Source organism: Rhincodon typus, chromosome 14 (assembly GCF_021869965.1).
Source record: "Rhincodon typus isolate 14 chromosome 14, sRhiTyp1.1, whole genome shotgun sequence".
In the NCBI taxonomy this organism is placed as follows: domain Eukaryota; kingdom Metazoa; phylum Chordata; class Chondrichthyes; order Orectolobiformes; family Rhincodontidae; genus Rhincodon; species Rhincodon typus.
The window spans coordinates 26823103-26842412 of record NC_063345.1 but is presented as its reverse complement, the minus strand read 5'-3'; the positions used below and the strand labels follow the sequence as shown (position 1 = coordinate 26842412).

Below are 19310 nucleotides of genomic sequence, written 5' to 3'. Positions count from 1 at the left end.
AGTAATGCTGAAGTTATGCGCTTCAGAAGTAGCAGCACATCCCTAATCAAGCTCTTTCATTGCAAATTGAACACATGCATCTCCCAAATTCCATGAAAAATTGCACAACCATGCCCTGTCAACAAAAGCAGGACAAATCGAATTCAGTCAATTACTATGCCATCTGACAGAAAATAGATGGTTGGTCAGATGGGCACATTAGTGGAAAATGGAATTTAACCCTGAAAAGCAAGAGGAGATGCACTTTGGAAGTAGTAACAAAATAAGGCAGTGCTCAACGAATGGCAGGACACTACGAAGTTCAGAGGAATCTTGGGTGCTTGTCCACAGATCCCTGAAGGCAGCTGGACAGGTTAATAGGTGAGTAAGGCAGCATATGGGACCCTTGCCCTTCTCAAGGGCAGTGAGGGAAACAAAGGCATGACCAGCAACATTCATGTCCCATCTGAGGATTAAAAGCACATATTTTTGTGTCTGTTGAGCCGTACTGCAGATCCAGAAAGTGAATTTCCACCCAGGGCCAATTCCGTCAGTAACAGAGTGTCAACAAAGAAGAAAAATTATTCAGGTTTTACATTCCTGACTGCAATCCACAGCAGGAAGAGCTCACGCATGGACACTGATTAAGGGCAGTATGTTTCTTTGCATTTCAGTAATCTTTTCAAATGTACTTTCAAGACCAACCTATTGAACAAGACATGATTGTGATCCCCATAATCATGGAATTTTATTACGGCGAAAATTAGATAGAGTTATCCAGAAAGAGATGGCTGTGGAGCTAAAAGTTAGAGAAAAATGAAACACATGGATGAGCACCTTAAGCTTTTGAGTGTATAACAACATTTAAGTTATTAGGTCTCAGATTAAATTGTTTATTTAAACTAAATCAATGAACCAAGCACAGCCTGCATAGAGTTAGAATTAGCTTTCTTGGTTCTAAACCAAATTTTTATTATAAAAAAGTAAGAGGGGGCAATTTGCTATCACACAGCAATTCTTTCTCAAAAATTAAACACACACACATGGATGCTGAAAAGAAGCAAAAAAAAAATTGGACTGAATTGCACATATCTTCCCCAATTGGAAGATACGGGTGGCTCTATATTTAAACCTAAATGTTGATGATGCTTCAGGGCTCTTAGCAAATCCATGTTAGCAAGAGACACCTTTGAGGAGAATTCTGTACATTTCAGTGCAGTATGGTTTAAACTAAAAACAGGCCAGTCATATAAAGTCAGTACAACAGCAGCATTAAATATTCTGTGAGTACATCACTTTCATTTTTTTCTATCAAAAAAAAACAAAATTAAGTTTACAATTAACAGTCAGGATCAATTACGAGCATTGTCACATTATTTAAAAAATATGGATCCAAGTTTCACACTCAGACTTGGGTACAAAAAAACCTCCTTTATTCCGATTTTAGTTTTACAATTTTTTATATCAACAGAAAATTAACAATTGACTTTAGATGTAAGTAATTAGCAATAATATCAACAGTGATTGTTCTAATGAATCTGTCAAAGTTTGCTTTTCACAACTTTCCTACGTGAATCTAACAAATCATCGTGTTCATATATCTGATGCTATCTGCCTCCTATTTTCTCCTGAAAAAAAAACTTCAATGTTTGTTCTCGACTCCATTCAATTCCATTGCACATTTCCCAGTCTCTGCTAAGACAGAATTTCAAAGCCAGACCAGGTTCTGGCTCTACAGTTCATCATTGAGGCGAGACATTCCACCAAGACCTTATTTGTCCTTTTAGATGCACGTAAAAAGATTCCCGGGCACTATTTCAAAGAAGCACCAGGAATGTGATCTCCAATATCCGATCCAATTTTAATCATTCAATCAACGTCAAAGACAATTATCTGGTCATAACAACATAGTTGAGTAAGAGAACTTGCTGGATGTGAGTTGGCAGCCATGTTCACTATAAGTGACATGTTATGATCCTTGTTGATGTGCTTACTAGACAAGTCAAACCTCACTCTGAAATCTGGATAGATCATATTTTGGTTTTGTTTTAAGTCAACATGGTGGTCACTGACGCATAACCATTAAGAATTGTAGATTTTGACAATAAAACAGATATTTATGATACAAAAGAAATGACAAAACAGAACAAATGACACTATTTGAAAGGTTTTGAAATAAAGCAGAACAAAATTACATCTATTCGAACACCATCTCAAATACAAGAGTTCCCTTCTCTATCACAGCTGTAGGTTTGACTTGACTGCTTCTTTTAACTCCTGCTCTTGAGGGGTTGAGAGCCTCTTCCTTGCTTATTCACACAACTGGGCTAAAACTCTGAGCTTCAGTGTTCTAACCAAACATCTTGATCTGGAATTTTCAAGCTAAAACCCTACCACTGAGGTAACCTATTTCCTAACTGCTCTGGACCAGCTCCTCTCTCCAAAAGAAAATAAGTGTTATTACATCTAACCGCAGTCAGGCCTTCCATGAACTGAACCAAAAGCTTTCCAATCTACATCTAGTTCTGAAACAAAATCAACTTTTGATTCTTCTAAACTAAATGTAAGCTAATATATTTCAAAGTTTGCTCTCTCCCATCATAAAACTTTCACAATACAAACAAACTCATATTGTCATTCCAACAGGGCCCCAATCAGCTGCTCCCAGAGACAATCTGGCTTAATATCATGGCTCCAGAAAGACTGACAACTTACTATTAAACCTTCCATATGTAGAAACCAAAACCTACATGCCTTTCATTCAAAATCCAAACTCTACAATAAATAGTATTAATATATATATAAACAATACACTTCACATCACAGACCACACTTGGAAAAATTACTTCATGAGCTGTAAAAAGTTTGAAACATATGGGAAAGCCAGAATCTAAAAAGTCTTTTCTGTTTTTAACATTTCTATTTCAATTCCCTTTTCAGGTGTTGTGCCTTCCCCCTTTAACCTTTCATCAACACTAGTCAAGAAAAACACCTTGACCCCATCTCCAACCTTACTCCCCTGATTCCCTGCAAGTACCTATACTTGATACCCTCTTATTTTTCATTTGCATGCTAACTGTTGACAACATCTTCCAAAACAAAATTAATTTTCATACGTACATGGATGACATTATCCCAACACATTCCCAGTTAGTCTCAAATGTTTTATCCTCCATAAATTTGAATTCATCCAAAACTCTGCTGCCTATGTCTTAACTCACAACGAGACCTGCTCGTCTATTCACCTAGCTTGCTAAGCTATAATCAGTATTGGTCAAGCAACATCTTAATGTTAAAATTTCCATCCTCGTTTCCAAATCCTTCCATTATTGATGGGTTATAGGGGTGGCAGGATGGTGCAAATGGCCTACTCTTGATCCTAATTCGTATGCTGGTATGTTCATGACCTTGCCCATCCCAATCTCCTCCAGCCCCACAATCCTCAAAAGTATACAGCCATCTAATTTTGGTCTCGAGTATCTCAATTTTAATTACTACACCACCAATGGCCATGCCTTCAGTTACCCCAAGTCTGGAATTCCCTCCTGACACCCCATTATCTTGTTTTCTTTTTTTAAGACACGCCTTAAAACCTACCTTTTTCACCACTTCTTTGGTTATCTGCCCAAATGAACGAGACTTGTTGCCATGCTTTGCCAAATAATTCTCCTTGGACACGTGTTGGGACATGGTTTGCTTGTTTTCTGCCAAACCTTCCTATTTTCTGCAGTTGAGTCACATCCAATACCTTATGATTTACTGCTCCTGTTCTCTATCAAACATTCAAGTCCTTCTTTAATATTACATGTTCTTTTCACAGCTTCAACATCACCATAACATCAAGATTGTCAAGTAGGAAAGTAAGTTTAATGTGAGCTTCTGTACATGTCAAAACCAGTCTTGATCTAGCACTTAAGGGATAAACCTTTGAATTTCTTTTTCTGGGGCTAGGGAAGGAGTGACAATGAAATTGGGAAAAATCAGTTCATCCCCATTCTTTCAATATATTTCATTCACAAACTGTAATCTATACTTTACATTAACTCAGCAACTGTATTCCTTCTCAGCTAAAAATTATTCACACCTGTTTATTCATACATGAACTTCAGTGAATTACGAAAACTTTTCCCAATATCTGTAAGAGTGGTGACACCCTAGTCAGGTACTAAAAACAGCCCCAAACTAAAAAAACTGAAAGAACTGCGGATACTGGAAATCTGAAACAAAAATAGAAATTGCTGCAAAATTTCAGCAGGTCTGGCAACAGATAAATCAGAGTTAATGTTTTCAGTTCAGCCACCCTTCCACAGAACTCCATTGAGTTAACTGATCTGAGTCCAGACAAATGCTTTAAAATTGGTATTAATACACAAGATAAGAGGGTAAAAGATCAGTCTATGTCATTAAAATGAAACCTTGGCAGATGCACCTCATCTCTAATTAGGCATTTTATTACACCCTTGGGACACTCATGTGGAGTGGTAGTGGTGTCCCTACCGCAGGACCAAGAGATCTGTATTCGGATCCCTCCTGCTCTAGAGCTGTGTAATAACATCCCTGAATGGTTGATTAGAAAATAATACTTACACCTCTGTGGATCTTATATCAGTTCAACAATTTCAGATCATAACCAGTGCTTTTTTAAAAATAATTAAAATTAAATAATCCCTGCTTTCCACCCTATCCCAGACCATCCTTCTTCTTCTTTGGACCGTTCTGCTCTACTCTTTCCCTATCATTCTATCCTTGCTTTAAATTTGTATTCTTAAAATTTTATGTTTGATTTTTGTTCCAGTTCTGATGAACGGCCACAAACCTCAATCATTAACGATTTCTCTCTCCACAGATCCTGCCAAAGTCAAACCTGAACTGATTTTCAGTTTTTGTTTCAGATTTCCAGCATTACACTGAGTTTATTATGAGTGGCATTAGGAAGCAAATCTTCAATCTAAAGAAAATGGAAATCTCAAACTCTCTAGCTTGAGATTGGTGAGGCAAGGTGAATTTTAAAAATCCAAATGGAGCTTCATAGATTTTTTTTATTATGCAAGAGCTAGAAAATCAAGTGTTGTAAATGGAGTCACTCTTCACATTAACTATGACTAGAACAATGGTAAAGCAGGCTTGAGAGTTTGAATGGTCGAGTCTTGTTTTGATGCTCCTAGATCATGCTATCAGGTGAAGGGAGGAGGGGGAACAACAAAAGATTTACATGAGAGATAGTAGGAACTGTCGATGCTGGAGAATCTGAGATAGCAAGGTGTAGAGCTGGATGAACACAGCAGGCCAAGCAGCATCAGAGGAGCAGGAAAGCTTCTTCAGAAATGGGGGAGGGGAAGGGGATTTTGAAATAAATAGAGAGGGGAGAGGTGGATGGAAGATGGATAAAGGAGCAGATAGGTGGGAGAAAAGATGGACAGGTCAGGGAGGCAGGGATGGAGCCAGTAAAGGTGAGTGTAGGTGGGAAGTTAGGATGGGGTAAGTCAGTCAAGACAAGACGGACAGGTCAAGGTGGCAGGGATGAGGCTGGTAGGTAGGAGGTGGGGGTGGAAGATTTACATTGTTCTGTACAGTAAAGAATGTACAAAACCATATAATCCTGCGATCTGCAATGATGCTTTTGGTTGCTTAGCAAGATATCATGGTTGTTACTATCACATGATATTAGCATAAACAATACTGAAGAAACTACGACCAGCTGGGAACAGGTGTTACCCTGTGAGCTTTCTGTGGTCTCACTGGACAGGTGAGAGCGCGAAACAGCTACACATGCAGCTCATACCAAAAAAACCAAACACATAAATTAGAAGGAATAGTTCATTCAGTTACTCTGCCATTGAACAATTTCATGGGTGATCTGATTGAGACCTCAGACATTCCCAACTAACCCCGATAACATTTGACTGCATTATTGATCAATTTCTCACTCTGTGCTGAAGATTTTCAATGACTGTGCCTCTACCATTCTCCAAGCACAAGAGTTCTTAAGTCTCAACTCTCAGATTCTCTCATTCTTTTACATTCCAAAGGTTACAAGTCCAGTATACCCAAGTTTTCTTTCTAAGGAAACTTCCCCATCCTCGGTAACTGCTTAAATTGCATTTTTATCCATTCCTAAATGAGGACACTAAAATGATACACAGTACTACAGATAAGGAGGGGGATTTCAAGGCGAGGGGAGCATATTTTTAAGGTGAGAGGATAAAGATTTTATAAAGGCATGGGGGCAATTGTTTTTTTTTTAAACACAAGAGTGGTTCAGTGTAGAATGAACTTCCACAGGAAGTGGTGGATGCGGGTACAGTTACAACATTTAAAAGACATTTACACAAGTATATGAATAAGAAATGTTTGCAGGGATATGGGCCAAATGCAGGCAAGTGGGGCTAGTTCAGTTTGGGATTAAGATCGGCATGGACTGGTTAGACTGAAGAGTCTGTTTCCATGCAATATGACTCTATGCGATTTCTTCAAGACTACACACAACTGCAGCAAAACATCCCAATTTTTATATTCCATTCCCCTTGCAATAAACAACATTGCATTTGCCTTCCCAATCACTTTCTGAACCTGCATGCTAGGTTTGTGTGATTCCTTTTTTAGGTCACCTAGATCGCTCTGCAATGAGTTCTGCCATCTTTCTCTATCTAAACTGGACAAAGCGAGCACATTCACATTTTTCTGCATGTTACTCCATCTGCTAACTTTTTGCCCACTTAGTATATCTCTTTGTAGGCTTATTCCTCCTTTACAACTTATTTTCCTAAATATCTTTATGCCAGCTAATTTTTTTACAATACATTTGGGCCTTTCATTCAAGTTATTGATATACATTGTGAACAGTTGAGGCCCTAGCACTGGTTCCTACGGCACTCCATTTGTCACATCTTGCCGATCTGAAAATGACCAATTTATGGCGACATTCTGCTTCTGGCTAACTTAGCAAACCTCTATCCATGCCATCTATTTTACCTCACACCATGCTATTTGTATTAAATTATGTGTTTGTCACTATCATTAAAGTCCAAAGCTGATAAAAACTTGGAAAGAGAAAAAATGTTAAGATCACGAGGGGCAACTTTTTTTTTGTTTACACACAGTGTAGTTCGTGTGTGGAATGAGCTGCCAGAGAAAGTGGTGGGATGCAGATACAGTTATAACATTTAAAAGACATTTGGATAAGGTCATCAACAGTAAAGGTTTGGAGGGATATGGGCCAAGCACAGGCAGGTGGGACGAGTTTAGTTTGGGAACTTGGTCGGTGTGGACTGGCTGGACCAAAAAGCCTGTTTCCCTGTTGTATGACTCTACGACTCATCAATTCCCCCTTTGTCAGCAGCAAGAATCAAAACAAATTGGGCTCATGTTTCCATCTCTCACCTGATGTGTTAGAAACAGTCAGAGACCACAGAAGATAAACGGCAACAAATATTGTGCACGTGTTGCAGATCAATAACAAAACATTATCACAGACTTGGTCACAACTCAATTTCTGCAAAGCCATCGCAATAAAAACTGTTGAGGAAAAAAGACTGTCATGATAATTACATGACAAGACTTCGAACAATTAGGTCGATGCCTTCCCACATTACAATGATACTGGAGGAGGGTACATCACGTTCAGACCAAATCTAAATTAAGCTGTTCTCATCACTTGCTACAGTTAAATTTAGATTTGTGATTATTTCAGAGCAGATCCATATTAATCATTTAAGCAGGTTGTGTGGAATAGTGGATCTTTACACAAGTAATTCCGACTGACATTAAATAAACATTCATTTCTAGACAAGGACCAGCTGACCAGATATATCACGAATCATTGAAAAAATTTGGCAATAAGCCAGAGAACAAAATCACTCAAATGTAGACAAGCAAGGATTTTAACAAGGTACATAGGTCGTCAGCAGCAGTATGATGCCTAGAACAAACTAAACAGGACTGAGTGAAAAAAGACATGCAACAGGAATGGAAAGACAGCATATCAACCAAATCAATAGCTAGCCATCTCTGTCAAAATCATGCTTCCTTCTCACATTATGAGATGCTTAATATATGAAATACAGGGAATTGTCTACATTGACTAAGTACCAACTGTTTCAATCACAGCATGACCGTCCTCTATCTATCTAAATTCTGTTACCTGCACTTTATCCGACTCTACTCCAGAAGTTTAAACCCTCAATATATTTTACTGCATATCTATCTTCTTCCCTGCTCCAACAATGCCAATGCCCCCGGTCAAGCTGCCTTAAAAAAGTACAATTCTTGCTAATACACTCCACCCTTCTACATCTCTCCTGCTCAAAGTGTCCACAAAAATTAACTGACTATATCATCTGTTATCTCATGCAACTTTTCAATCTTTTGCAGTGAGCCTCTTACATTGAATCACCATATAGGATACAAACTGTTTTGCTACAGTTGTGACACTAGCATAAGTGATGTGAAAGTGATGCCATGGTTTAAAATAAAATCTTCATAACTGAGTTCTAGTGTAGAAAACAAGGTTTATTTTAAGGAATCAAGGCCTGTTTCTGAGCTGCCAATTGTAAATTAAAACTTAAGCATACTTTTAAACTATGTTGATTTGTATAAAAGCTGTTTATTTTACAGTTCAATATATTTTTTTCAAAAACATTACTACCGATAGCATAATTCAAGGATCAATCACGTGATCCCTGTTAAATGTTTTACCCACAGAAACCTAAACTAATCTCATCTAACCATTTCATGAGTCAGTACAGACAAAATGCACATTGTTGCATGCACTCTAATTTAATCATTTATGCCCTGTTTCTACAGAAGACTAACATTATTGTGATAACAAGATAGACAATAGAATCCAATTTTCAGTTGGGCAACCGATATTATTGGCTGAGAAATTTAATCCTATCGCTGGAGTTCATTTGTACCACTTCCCGTTCAACTGCGAGTTCAGTTTCTTTCAGAATAACATGCTGATGTCATTTTGAATGAGCATTGCTTTATAACACCTGATAGTTATTCCAATATTCAATTAGAATATTTTGTTACAAAAGTAAAGTAGTTCACATACCCTCTTGAATACATACTTAAATACGTACTAAACTTGGATTCTTTAGAACTAAATTAAGTTCTAAAATAATAAATTTGATCTTAACTTTAATTTTATACAAAAAAGTGATAGGCACTGAAGTGCTTGAAAAATTACTGTGGGTGCAATATAGGTCAATATTTTGATTACCTTTCATGCACTTCCCCATAATTCTGACACAAAAATTACATGATATTTCAGCACCTTGACCACAAAGCATGGAACAATATATTAACATCTGTTTTGTTGGTTTCAAAAAAATGCCAACTTTAACGAACAGCACACACAAGTCACAAACAATTTTAGGTGCAATAAGAATTACATACTCAAACTTGAACAGCAAGCTCTAACCAAAGACTAGAATTTACAAACTACAAGATCACTTCCACAACGATTTGAGCTGAGATGACCTGGATGAGCAGTCCACTATTCCATTCTCTAAGAGAATATTTCAGTTGTAACTACAATGAAGGTAGCTCTTGTTGCCAGCAGGACACTCATACTTGCTAGTTAAAATATAGGCTAACAGCTGAATTTTAGAGCTGATTTTTTTTAAAGCCTGTGGTGACTTTAGTTTCATTCAACACGCACTGAACTGAGAATAAACACGTCCAGATACGCGAAGATGAAAGCAGTCATAAATTTGTTTTTAATGAGTAAATTTTGAAGTAGAGAAGCTCTAGATGAAAACGCACACCCGATGGATGAGTCACAGTTGGAAAAACAATTTGCAAAAGATCAGAAGGTTATCCTGACAGGATCATTTTAAAGTATCCTAGTAAATACCAAACAACCTTCAAAAGTGTAGAAGCCAGAATTCCCTGCGATCATCGACGTTTATCAAAGGCTTCGCTTTTCATGATTTTGAGCAATCAGCCAATTTGTACTCCGAGACTTGCGTTTCAGCATTTTCGTTTTGTGAAAATAATGGCAAATCGCCCGTTAACAAGAAACTCAGTTGCCGGACTTTCACGAAATCCACCAGATTAGGCATTAACAGGGTGTGGCTAAGAAATTGTAGGGTGATTTATGGGGATCTATTTACTATGAATTGTTTCTTGAATATAAAATCACCCGTGAAAATAAATGTTTAAAGAGGTTGCACGTACGGAGGGTTTAAAAAAGTGCTCAGAAGCGAGTGTCAGGAAAGATCATTAAAAATGAAAATAAGCCCCTGAAACTCCTGGGGAATAATGTCTCCCCCTCCGTGGCAGAGTGTTTACAACATTGTCACATGGACCCGGACATGACTACAGCCATTCTTACTCGCTATGGGGATTCTTTAAATCCTTTACAACACAAAATATACATCTTTAAAAAAAAACACTTTACTTCGTTGAGTCACAAGGTGTTACTTTGGCCCGACCATGAAAATGAAGAACTAGAAGCTTTTCTTCTCTCCATTTCCGATAAGGAAGTGATTCTACAAAAAAAAACAATGTTCGCCCGAAAAAGATCGTCGTCGGCATCATAGCAGACTTGTCCTTTTTTCTCATTTATTCGAAAGAAAAACACACGCACACACAAGTGGGCAAGGAGCAATGCTGCCAAAAAAGGGCAATTAAAAAACAAAAATAAAAAGAAAGTGGCGCCAAAAAGTCTCTCGCGAAGTCGCCGACACCAATTTTTTTGTTGTTTAGTCTTTTTCTAAAAAAAAAGCTCTCCCCCCAAAAAAATAGTGATTTCGACATTTTGCGCGTGTGTGTGTGTATGGGGGTTTATGTTCTGGTTTGTAAATGGGGCTGGAAGCCAGGAGTTGGGACGGGGAGAGGTTGGAGGAGTTTAATCTGCGGGGAGGGGGTGGAGATAGGGAGGGGGGGTGGTAAGGAGTAATAGGAGGAGAGGGGTTGGCAGGTTTATCTCTCACTCTTTCTAACTAGGCCCGAATTGCGAATTTTAAAAACAAACCCGGGCCCCGGGCCCGGCCCCGGCCTCCATTTTGCTCAAATCTCTCTCCTCAAACACAGGCCTTTTAAAAAAAAACACCCGAGGAGAGAAACACACCAACATTTCACCCCTGCCCCATCTCCACAACTTCCCACTTTCCAGAATATTCTTATCGTTTCGTCCCCACGTTGTTAAAAAAATTCTCTTCCTTACCTTTTAATTATTTTTTTCCTCTCTCTCCACAACTGTTGTATTCCGGTTTTTCCCCCTCCCCTTCTCGATATTTTTTATTAATATTCGGGCTCCGAGTAACTCAGGCTGATATCCTTCCCCACCCCCCCTTGAAGCCCTCACCGGATAAAGTGCTTGCTTTTTTCTGACTTTTTTTATTTTTATTTTTTTTCCTCTCTCTGGCAAACGGCGGTTTATGTCGTTGCGCTCACTCCGACTGAAGGTGAAGCTGCCATCTGGCGGACAAAGGACAGCCGGAGTGGGGGAGGGGGAAAGGATGAAACTGCGCCCTCTATCGGGAAGAGTCGGGACTTCCGGGTTCTCCCCCCATCCCCGGAGAGGCAACGGCTTCTGCCGCTGACGCCACGTGTTCCCTCCTCTTTCCAACCCCGCCTCTCCCCAAACCCGCTCCTAATGGTGACCCCCGCTCCGCTGCTACCCCCAAACGGTTGGAGGTCGGCATTGCTTCCAACCCACGCTCAGCCGGCTCCGCTGGGAGCAGACCCGGAAATGGTCTTCACATCTGATCTGAAGAGTGGAAACGTCAACTCTCCACAGCTGAGTTTCTTCAGCGTTTTCTCTGTTTGCTTCAGATTTCCAGCATGCGCAGTATTTTGCTTTCGTTTTCGGAAATGTTCTTCATCTGCAGTTGCTCACTGCAAGTTCCAAAACGAGCTGCACTGCCAGAGGAAAAAAAATACATTTTGCTTTTTTTTGTTTTGCATGGTTTTGGTATTGTGCTCGTGTTGGTTCATATGTTGTCGAGGTTCTTTTAATTGAAGTGACCCTTGCTGTGGTTTGGTTTGTTAGTTTGCGGATGTTTCATTACCCTGCTGGGTAACATCATCAATGCAGCCTCTGATAAAGCGTTGTTGTATTTTCCCCACTTGTTATTTTAAACGCTGGGGAATGTTCAAGGTGATTACCTCATTTCCGATTTTTCTTTGCAGGGGTGTGTGTATTTCGGGTCTAATTCTGGGTGTTTATTGATGGCCTTCTTGGTGGAAAACCAGGCCTCCAGAAATTCCCCTGGTTGTCCGTTTGGCTTGTCCTAGGATCCTGACGTTGTCGCAAAAGAACTGGTGGTTCTCCTTGTCTGTGTATATGAAGAGGAGTGAGAACGGGTTGTGTCGTTTTTGTTGCTAGTTGGTGTTAATGTATCCTTGTAGCCAGTCTCATTCCTGTCTGTCCAATAAAATGTTTGTTGCAGTCCCTGCATGGAATCTGTATATTACACTGGTTCTTGTTGCAGTTGGCATAGGGTTGATGTAGGTTTGTGGGCTACGCTGATGCTCAGTGGCGGAAGGAGTCATATGGTCAGTTCAGATATGTTCTTGATGTACAGTAACATGACAAGTGTGTGGGGGCATAGTGTATCTTCCTTTTCTTGTTTGTGTGACAGGTATCGTTCGGGTATTCATTCTCTTTAAATACTTGGTGGAGGTATTCTTCATTTTGGCGTCCTTCTGGGTTGCGGAAAATGATGTTTATAAGTCGGTGTTATTCTTCTAGTTTAGCCGAGTTTAGTTTTCAATGGCATCAAATTCACCAGAGAAGAAGAAAGTCCATTCCTGGACGTGATGGTAGAATGCAGGGCCAATGGGGATTTCTGAACTAAGTGTACAGAAAGGCCACACACACAAAACAAGTCCTTAATTTCAACAGTAACCACCGCAACACCCACAGAGTTGCATAAAAGCACTGTTCAAATGAGCCACAATACAGTGCAGCAACCCAGAACTAAGCCAAAAATAAGAATACCTCCACCCAGTATTTAGAGACAACTGATACCCAAACAGCTGCGTCCAACTATGCCTATCACACAAACAACAGGAAGATATAGTATGCCCCAACACACTTCTCACATTACCGTACATCAAGAATGTATCCGAACTGACCACAAGACTCTTATGGCCACTTGGCATTGGAGTAGCACACAAACCTATATTAATCCGACACCAACTGCTAACAAGAACCAAAGATCCCTTACCCACAATGGACAGAACTAATGCAATATACAAGATTCCATGCAAGGACTCTGACAAATGTTACGTTGGACAGACAGAAAGTAAACTGGCCACAAGAATACATGAACACCAACTAGCAAAAAAAGACATGACCAATACTCACTTGTCGCCATACACACAGACAAGGAGAACCACCAGTTTGATTGGGGCAATGTCAATATCCTGGGACAAGCCAAACAGAAACAAGCACGGGAATTTCTAGAGGCCTGGTTTTCCACCAAGAAGGCCATCAATAAACACGTAGAATTAGACCCAATATACACACCACTGCAAAGAAAAAACGGAAATGAGGTAATCAACTCCAATGGACCCCAGAGTTTAAGTAATAAGCAAGAAAACACAACAACGCTTCATTAGAGGCTGCACTGATGATGTTACCCAGCAAGGATAATGAAATGTCTGCAAACTAACGAACTAACTCGGTGAGCAAACCAATCACAGCATCCACAACCTGAGCTACAAATCTACTCAAGATCCTTAGAGTGACTCTTCTTCAGCTCTGTACTTACACTTGCAGTTACTTCAAAAATTCATTGTTTGGTCAAAGAAAACTTTGTTTGTTGAAAATCACTTTGCATATTCATTACAATATTTTGGAGGAAAGGTCACTCGATCCAAAACGTCACTCGATCCAAAACGTCAACTCTAATTTGTCTCCAGCTGCTGCCAGACCTGCTAAGCTTTTCCAGCGATTTCTGTTTTTGTTTCTGATTTACAGCATCCACAGTTCTTTTGGTTTTTATTTTGTTTCGATTAGAGACAGCTTCAATTGCAATCTTGCTGAAATTCCCATACAGTATATTGGCAAATGAACGTAGGTATAAAAATTGTGTGCGCTGTGTTCAAAAAACCAAAATGTTTCAATGTATTAAATCGTGTGGAATGAAAATGGTGCGGGGAAGTCTTCTGTTGGAAATTAACAAAACTGTGGTGAAATTACGCTTAAATATTGTTAAATTTCCAACTTCTTCCATCGATGACAAATAGTCTGTTTTTCTGTCTCTGCAGATGCTGTCATAACATGCGGAAATTTTCTAGTATTTACTATTTATTATTAACAAGCTCCACAGGAGCATGCAAGTCATCCATATTAATGAACACAACACACAGACTTTTCCACAACACAAAATCATGTAAGTGATTTGTTTTCCCAAATATTTGTAGTGGAACACCAGTACCAAAGATGATGTTTCTAGGTTTAAGACCAATTTCTGTGCCTACATCATGAACTTTTATTTTAATTCAGAGATGGGAAACTTCCAGTTTGTCCATTTCATAGTTGTCCCAACTCTTCCAGAGCAATTAGGGATGGACAATAAATACAGGCCTAACTCCCAACATTAATATCCAATCAACAAATGAAAAAAAAACACCTTTGTTAACTGTGAACAATCCCAGCACTGATCCTGTTGAACCCTATTTCCAACCTTCTACCACTCTGAATAACTATCGGCTTTGTGTGATGAACTATTCATTCTGATACTTGTTCCATGAAAATACACTCTGATCTTATTAATTTCTGTACTAGGTGATGCTTTGAAGGCCTTTTGTTAATCTGGGTATATTACACATACTGCATTAGCCTTGCTTACTTGTGCAGTTACTTCAAAAAAAATATTCATTGTTTGGTCAAGGAAGACATTTTGTTTGTTAGAAACCATATTGCATATTCATTACAATATTTCTTAGTTTCTACATTTTAAAAAAAGTTCTCAAGTTGAGATTTCATGATTTTTTTCAAATACTGACATTAAATTCAGTTCCCAACCCATGTTCTGTTCTAATATATGGTTCTAATATTAACTGTTCACAGCATAGGAAAATTAATGTCCTGAAGGGATGATCTTTAATAGGCCAAGTTACCGTTCATCTTTCTAACTTTTCATACATGCCAATTAAAACAGCTTCATCATTTGCAGTTAAATGTCTTGTATGAAATAAAATGTCTGTATGGATGCCAGTATTGAAGTTTCAAACATTGATGTGCCAGCCTGGGAGAAAGAAAATCCCGCTGCTGTCACATGACACCCTGCCCTTTATGTGCATTAGTTCAAATACATAATTAACTATCAACTTTTGAACCCCAGCATTAAAATATGCAATAGGTCATCATAAGTCTGTCATATTCTTTTTGGATCCCAGTACTGTTTCTCCAGGGTTTTCCCCCTCCTGCCATATAGTTCAGATTTATGGAGTTCAGAAAGGATGCTGCCTGATTGCCTTTGAACGACTGCATGAGGAAACTGGTGAAAAAGCTAGATTGTACAGATTAGTTTGAATGGGATAACTTCCATAATTAAATAACAGAAAATTTAGTGAGTACAAACTTGTCATTTTACATTTTCAGTTGTACTTTCTCCTGTATATTCACAAGGAAACAAGCGAGAAAATGTAGGTTATATCTGAAAATATTGTGTTCACCTTCTGTGGTGCAACCTAGTACTGCTCAGCAATTTGTATCTCACTCAGTTGATAAAATTGATGATCAAGTGAGGGGACCAAAAAAAAACTGACATCATGGTAGGTTGAATAAAATCTTTCGTGTTAACTTACTGGCCTCAGCTGGTGATAGCAGGGATCCTATAATTGGTCTCCATCCTGGACTGGGGAAAATGTCATTCACATTACGTGCACTTCAGTGAATTATCAAAGGCTGTTTGTGTCGATAGCACCATATTCCAGCTGCCACCAACTCCAAAGGATTAGGAGATAAACTTGACGCAGCACATTTTCCATTTGGGAATTGAAAAAGATCTTTATTGATACAATCTTCCTTGACACTGTAAGCACGGACTTAAAAGAATCCCAAATTGTAATAGAACTGTGTTAACTTAATCATTACCTCATGAGACACACTGAACACAAGGGAGCAAGGTATAGCTACTTGGTTGCAAATACATTCCACTCTCCCAGTAGAGTGGTACAATAAATTAATGCTTAAATCTATTTTAACAAGATAGGTGGAAGAATCATAACATTCATTTCTCCAGTTCCTAGAAAATTAAAAATATTTTCTCAAAAAAAAACCTTTGAAATAATTATAACCAAAATGGGTGGCACAGCGGGTCAGTGGTTAGCACGGCTGTCTCACAGCACCAGGGACCTGGTTTCGATCCACCCTCAGGCAACCGTGTGTGTGGAATTTGCACATTCTCCCTGGCTGTGTAGATGAGGTGGATTAGTCGTAGGGATAGATCTCAGTGGACTACTTTTCTGAGGGTTGGTGTAGATTCGATGGGCTGAATGGCCTGCTTCCACCATGTAGGGATTCTATGAAGTGGAAATGCAAACTTTTCTTACTTAAGTTGCTAATCAAGAATAAGATATAGTTAACAGAGTGGGGCAATTAATTAATGAGACTGGGGAAGTTGGGAAAGGTTAATTTATGTATTGAAATTGGCAATGGCAAACCATATCAGCAATGTTAATTTATTCACAAACTTACATTATGAAATTCATAGGCCACACACTGAAAACCCACTAATGTTTAACTTTACAATATTTCTTCCAGACGCATTCACTCTTGTTTGGGTGAAGCTTCATAAGCACCTTGCAGAACCTTTCACAAGTAACCATTCATGATACATGAATGTAGTGAGTGACTAATGACAGGCTATTCAATGTGGAGACCATTGCAACAGAGCAGAATTTGGTTCTCACCAGATGTGAGAAGACACACGTCCTCTTGCCCTCAGATACAAACTGAGCCTTCTTTTTGTGTGTGGCTTAGTTGCTCATCTGGTGATTTAGTTTTCCACTCAGCCAATTGTACAATTCTAGAGTCGATGATGAATAATTTTATGATGAATGATTTTATTGTCATGTATTTTACTATATTTTTCACTGTAAACATTAAAATGTTTCTACTGTCACCATGATTCAGTGCCATTTTGAATAAGGTTTCATTATTGGTAACCTAAAAAGAAATAGCTTGAAGAGAGTCCAAACCCCTCTCCGACCTGTACCAGACCCGCCCAATGAAATCACTGCTCCTCAGGTGCCATCTTTTGGTGCTTGGCCTATTTCACCAACATCACCTCTGCCAATGCTGCGGCCCAAGCTCATTGGTTTGCCTTCTCCTTAACACTACAGCAAAGGTCCCACTCCAGGCTTAACAGCTGCCTCACCACCAATCCGCTAGGATCTCACTCTGGGCTCACCAGCCGCTGCCACACTGCAGACTCTGACGAAGCCACCTTGCTTGTCGATGCTGCCGTTGCCAATGCTGCCATGACCAAGCTCTCCTCAGAAGATAAGTAGAAGCAAAAGCTAAAAAGAAAACAAAAGACAAGTGGACAAGCCCTGGGCATAGGAGCACGGATGCTGCCTATTCTACCACCACCATCTTGAACTGCCTTCCCTATGAAACCAGCATCAGTCATGTAGTCAGTACATAGAATTCTTTAGCTTTGAGTTCTCCATTTTATAAAACGTGAAAATTTACAGCTAGACTTGTTCTCAGAATCTCTGTTTAGCAAATACAAAAGGAGGATAAGATTTTTTCCTGGAACCTGATCATTGTCAACAGGCACTCACTGAAAAATCCAAAATTTGTTGATCTCAGATGGCATTGGATTTCACTACACTGTACACATTATTCTGTGAGCTGCTACTCCTGATGCCAATACATCATGATTAATAATGCCCCTAAAACCTCATGGAGGTTTAGTCCACAGGAATTTCTGCACTTAAAAGAGAAGCAAAGAAATTGTCTGCATACAAGAATGGCTGTCTGCAGAAGGAGAATAAGAGCAGTGCCTTCATTTTCTTCAAGATAGAAGTGCATGAATCAGTGAAATAACAAAAGGTGTAGAGCTGGATGAACACAGCAGGCCAAGCAGCAGAGGAGCAGGAAAGCTGACATTTCGGGCCTAGACCCTTTCTTCAGAAATGGGGGAGGGGAAGGGGGTTCTGAAATAAATAGGGAGAGAGGGGGTGGCGGATAGAAGATGGATAAAAGGAGAAGATAGGTGAAGGGGAGACAGACAGGTCAAAGAGGCAGGGGTGGAGCCAGTAAAGGTGAGTGTAGGTGGGGAGTTAGGGACGGGATAAGTCGGTCCAGGGAAGACGGACAGGTCAAGGGGGCGGGATGAGGTTAGTAGGTTGGAGATGGGGGTGGGGCTGGAGGTGGGAGGAGGGGATAGGTGGGAGGAAGGACAGGTTAGGGAGGCGGGACAAGCTGGGCTGGTTTTGGGATGCGGTGGCGGGAGTGGGGGGCTAGATTTTGAAGCTTGTGGAGGTCCATATTGATACCATTGGGCTGCAGGGTTCCCAGGCGAAATATGAGGTGCTGTTCCTGCAACCTTCGGGTGGCATTATTGTGGCGCTGCAGGAGGCCCAGGATGGACATGTCATCCAAGGAATGGGAGGGGGAGTTGAAATGGTTCGCGACTGGGAGGTGCAGTTGTTTAGAGCAAACCGAACATAGGTGTTCCGCAAAGCAGTCCCCAAGCCTCCGCTTGGTTTCCCCGATGTAGAGGAGGCCACCATGGGAACAGCGGATACAGTATACCACATTAGCAGATGTGCAGGTGAACATCTGCTTGATGTGGAAGGTCTTCTTGGGGCCTGGGATGGGAGTGAGGGGGGAGGTGTAGGGGCAGGTATAGCACTTCCTGCCGTTGCAGGGGAAAGTGCCAGGTGTGGTGGGGCTGGAGGGGAGTGTGGAGCGGACAAGGGAGTCACGGAGAGAGTGGTCCCTCCGGAAAGCAGATAAGGGTGGGGAGGGAAAAATGTCTTGGGTGGTGGGGTCAGATTGCAGATGGCAGAAGTATCGGAGGATGATGCGTTGGATCTGGAGGTTGGTGGGGTGGTACGTGAGGACAAGGCAGATTCTGTTTTGGTTGCTATTGCAGGGAGGGGGTGTGAGGGATGAGTTGCGGGAAATGCGGGAGACACGGTCGAGGGCACTCTCGACCACTGGGGGTGGGGGGAGGGGAGTTGCGGTCCTTGAAAAACAAGGACATCTGAGATGTATGGGAGTGGAATGCCCCATCCTGGGAGCAGATGCGGCGGAGGTGAAGGAATTGGGAATAGGAAATGGCATTTTTGCAGGAAGGAGGGTGGGAGGTGGTGTATTCTAAGTAGCTGTGGGAGTCGGTGGGCTTGAAGTG

At 40.3% G+C, this 19310-nt stretch overlaps 1 protein-coding gene across 1 annotated transcript in view; it reads right to left on the bottom strand.

The window, feature by feature from the left end:
* LOC109930684 (cohesin subunit SA-2-like) overlaps positions 1–11424 on the bottom strand; it is a 170388-nt gene extending 158964 nt beyond the window's left edge. The window contains exon 1 of the mRNA XM_048605296.1: positions 11153–11424. The gene's annotated coding sequence lies outside the window, so the exon portion shown is untranslated. The remainder of the gene's footprint in view (positions 1–11152) is intronic.
* Between the last annotated feature and the right edge of the window lie 7886 nt (positions 11425–19310).